General features: G+C 40.8%; 1 long non-coding RNA gene across 1 annotated transcript; it reads left to right on the top strand.

Moving 5' to 3' along the window:
• The first annotated feature begins 131 nt into the window (after nucleotides 1-131).
• On the top strand, nucleotides 132-1,017 carry LOC107667769 (uncharacterized). The gene is made up of 4 exons (XR_001631816.1): nucleotides 132-310; nucleotides 400-495; nucleotides 654-783; nucleotides 906-1,017. It is a non-coding gene; the product is annotated as an uncharacterized LOC107667769 (long non-coding RNA).
• Nucleotides 1,018-4,744: the final 3,727 nt, after the last annotated feature.

Here is a 4,744-nt window from a genome sequence, read left to right as displayed (position 1 = left end):
AGTGGTAGCAAATAATTCTACAGCAATTTGATCTGAATTTTAGGTTAACAACAATGGTCACCTGACTTTTACTCAACCACTGTCGGCCTTCGTTCCTTATCTGAATGCTGGAATAGACATCATTGCTCCTCTGTGGACCGACCTTTTCAATGTAAACGGTGGAACTATCTCCTATAGAGAGGATACAAGTAGCGCTGTACTGGCACAAGTCACTCAAGCTGTTAACCAATATTTCCCTAATGTGCCTTTTACCGCTACATCAGCCTTTGTGGCTACCTGGGACAGTGTGCCGTACATCACTGGTGGAGGGGTAAGAACTAATCTCTGATTTTTCATGAATGCTCTCTATGTGTTTTCGGTTCTTACATTTGTCAAACGTTTTTTTGTTGTTTTTTGAAGGTGGTTACTTTCCAAGTGGTTTTAGTCTCCAATGGTGAACGCTCTTTCATCCTGATCAACTATGGTGATATTGCAGAAACAGGACAAGTTTGGCTGGTGAGTGGAGTGAAGATCCATACACATTTTACAATTAGCAGAAATGAATAACAAGGACTTACTTATGCCCCAATTCATACCTTATCTATAAGCAAGAGATGGTTTTATTTGGAATAGGATTTGATTGAGGTTTTACATGCTCTTTTTTTCTGTTACAGGCTGGTTATGACACAGTGGACTCTGTCAATTCTTTCACAATTCCAGCAGCCAGTGCCCCAGAACTCTCATACAGCAGTAATATCAATGTGAATGGTCGCTGGTCTTTCCGTGTCGATGGTTCGCTAAACTGTAAGCCAAAGAGTTGCCCGTTTGTCTGCAAAATAAAACTAACATTTTTAACCATTGCCTTTTAAGAACTTATGTTCCTTTGGAAGATCTAAACAATTCATTGATGCTTCTACTTTTACTAGTGCCGGCTAATTTCCTGCCGTTTGGGAACGGAGACGTGGTAAATCCCATTTCAGATGATGGAAGCTCTGAAGCCATTTACTTGCAGCATCCTTTCAAATACTTTGGACGCACGTACAATCAGATCTATGTAAGCACTGGACTATTTCTGTTTGGTTGAAGATAGTATTTTATTTTTTATTATATCAGTTGATTTATTATGGGCAGTTGTGGCCTAATGGTTTGAGAGTCGGACTTGTAACACAAAGGCCGTGGGTTCGAGTCTCGATACTGGCAGGAATTGTAGGTGGTGGGAGTGAATGACCAGCACTCTCTTCCACTTTCAATACCACGACTGAGGTGGGATCCTTGAGCAAGGAACTGAACCCCCAACTGCTCCCTGGGTGCCGCAGCAAAAATGGCTGCCCTCTGCTCCGTGTGTTTTCACGGTGTGCGTGTGTGTGTTCACTACTCACTGCTGTGGGTGGGTACCCACTTGGATGGGTGAACTGTAGAGCAAAAATTCAGAGTATGGGTCACCACACTTGGCCACACGTCCTTTCCTTTCCTTTTCCATCACTTACTTATCATCGTCATTATATTTCTTTAGTTTTCTCATTTTGAGTTTTCCTGTGTTTAGTCTTTTCTCATGTTTAAGTGAACAACTGGATGTTTTTAAACCTGTTTGCAAACTGAATAATACTTTTGAGAGGTAAAGGATAATTTTACAGCAATTTCATCTGAATTTTAGGTGAACAACAATGGTCACCTGACTTTTACTCAACCACTGTCTGCCTACGTTCCTTATCTGAACTCTGGAATAGACATCATTGCTCCTCTGTGGACCGACCTTAACAATGGCAATGGTGGAACTATCTCCTATAGAGAGGATACTAGTAGCACTGTACTGGCACAAGTCACTCAAGCTGTTAACCAATATTTCCCTAACGTGCCTTTTACTGCTACATCAGCCTTTGTGGCTACCTGGGACAGTGTGCCGTACTACAGTGATGAAGGGGTAAGACCTAATCTCTGATTTTTGATAAATGCTCTATGTGTGCTTTCTGTTCTGAAATTTTTGTTGTTGAAATCTTTTTTGTTGTTGTTGTCTGAAGTTGGTTACTTTCCAAGTGGTTTTAGTCTCCAATGGTGACCGCTCTTTCATCCTGATCAACTATGGTGACATTGCACAAACAGGACAAGTTTGGCTGGTGAGTGGAGTGAAGATCCTTACAGTTTACAATTAGCAGAAATGAATGACAAGGAATTACTTATGCCCAATTCATTCCGTATTTGTATGCAAGAGATGGTTTTATTTGAAATAGGATGTAATTGAGGTTTTAAATACTTCTCTTTACTGTTACAGGCTGGTTATGACACAGTGGACTCTGACAATTCTTTCACAATTCCAGCAGCCAGTGCCCCAGAACTCTCATACAGCAGTAATATCAATGTGAATGGTCGCTGGTCTTTCCGTGTTGATGGTTCGGCAAACTGTAAGCTTTAAACTGTTTTCTCTGTTTTAGCATATTGTTTTCATTGTGTAAATACAATGGCTACAGTCTTCAGCCATTTTGATGTACTAGTATACTTTAACACATATGGTTAGGTCAAGATTCAAATCAATGAATGCTTTCATGTTTTTTTGTGCAATTGTTTTCTTTTCTGTTATAGTTTGTGATACTTGCACTGAATATGAGGCTTGTCAGGTGAGAAGCGGTGTCTTTGGTTGTGTTTGCCTGGATGGACAAAGACCAAATCCTGAAGTCTTTGGTGAGTGCTCTCACACTTGTTGTGCATTCGTACAGTACATTCATCTAAAAAGCTTTCATACGCTCACATTAAAATGTGCTCGTCTCATTCTCTCAAAACTGTGAATCCATTAATGGGAAAAATATTACGTCATTTTGTGTGATTAATATGGACTGTTCAAAGCGTTAAGAATAATTAACACAGTTAATGGATCTAGCTCTGAAAAGCACACCTCTTCCAACCGAGAATGGTCAATATGTACTCTGTGCACTTATCAGATCCACTTTTAGGACACCAACACATGTCCTTCTCTGTCTGATTATGGATTGACTTATTCTTGACTCAAAGATTAAACCACAAAGGTGTTAGTGTAGATACAGTAATAGAAAAAAAAATAATAAACAAAAATAGTAGTTTGATAGCTGCAATTTTCTTCTTAAATGTTTAAAATTATGGTTTTGATACAGAAGTCTTCAACCTAGAGACCAAATATCTTGCATAGTTTAGCTCCAACCCTAATCAAACTGTCACATGTAGAGAAATACATAGGAGAAAAATGAACAGAGCAACTACACTTTATCATAATACCGAACAGAGAAACTGAGAAGGGAGGGAGGGAGCTTTGGAGGAGGACCCAGAGTCTGTGAAGAGCAGGAAACCGTGGAAAATAATGGGTGGAGAGACCAGGGTGGCAATGACGGAGGTAGGAGCCAGGAGCAGGAAGAGTCAGAAGGGGACCCAGAGTACAGCCAGGAAGAACCCCCACTGTGGTGTTGAGGAAACTCCTAAGAACTGTCCACCAGGAGACATGCTTTGGACCACTCACTGATGCTGGTGTAGTAAAAAAAAAATGCAGAGTGAGCGGTCTGGATAGTTCTTAAGCCACACCAGATCTAAAAAGTTTGAGTTGAGTGTAGTCCACCAGTAAACGGTCCTTCATTTCAAGGCAGAGCAGTTGGAGGCCGGCAGGTCCATAGGTGTGGGGGAGAAAATAACTGCAAAAATAAATCTGATTTGGAGGTCCAGTATTCTATCACGTGTAGTATAACACAAACAATTCAGAACGCAGGCAGAAAGTCATTTGATAATAATTCAAGAGAAATACTAAGAGGAAAAATGAACAGGTCAACTACACTTAACCATAAATGATATTGGACAAAGAAACTAGGAAAACTGAGGCCCCGTCCACACGGAAACGCATTTAGCTGTATACACATACATTTTGTATCGTATAGGCGTTTCGTCCACACGGATCCAGCGTTTTGGGAGAGTGAAACCGATATTTTTTTAAACCGGGTCCCAGAGTGGACAAATCTGAAAACGCCACCCTTGCGTTTTTGTGTGGACAGCGAATCCGTATTTTTTCTGAAACGATGACGTCATCAGCCCACGTCTCGCCCCTAGTCAGACACCGCTACGTCACGTAACAGCAACCAAAACATGAAGAAACACTGAACGAATGTCTTTTTATTAACTAACATTAACACAGATTAAAGGATTAGTTCACCCAAAAATAAAAATTAGGCTGTGTTTTACTCACCCCCGATGCATCCTAGGTGTATATGACTTTCTTCTTTCAGACGAATCCAGTCAGAGTTATATTAAAAATTGTCTTTGATCTTTCAAGCTCTATCGTTGTACTCAGCGGGTGTTGCATTCCTTCTGTCCAAAAGACGTGAAATAAAAAGCACCCTTACACAAAAAAAAGTGTCTCACACAGCTCCGGGGGGTGAACAAAGGCCTCCTGTAGCGAATCGATGCGTTTCTGTAAGAAAAATATCCATATTCAAAATGTAATAATCACTTGAATCTAGCTTACGCCAACAGTTGTACACAGAAGCAGTTCCAGGAGCATGACGTATGGGGTCAGCGTTGCGCATGCGCCGGTGCGTCTTGTGAAAACCAACGTTTGTTTACAAGATCAAAAGAAGCAAAGTTTCCTTACTTTAGCAAAGGAAAACAAGTCTCCTCTTGGCTTATATCGAAATCCTCCGACATTCTTCTTTACAAATCCTTGTTTTGTACTTCTAATTAGTGACCGTTGTTTTGTTTCGATCTCTCCGCGTGCGTCACTTCTGAGCAGCGCATGCGCAAAGCTGACCTCATACGT

Source organism: Sinocyclocheilus anshuiensis, unplaced genomic scaffold (genome assembly GCF_001515605.1).
Source record: "Sinocyclocheilus anshuiensis isolate Anshui unplaced genomic scaffold, SAMN03320099.WGS_v1.1 scaffold2109, whole genome shotgun sequence".
Classification (NCBI taxonomy): Eukaryota; Metazoa; Chordata; class Actinopteri; order Cypriniformes; family Cyprinidae; genus Sinocyclocheilus; species Sinocyclocheilus anshuiensis.
This window is presented reverse-complemented; position numbering and strand designations above follow the sequence as displayed.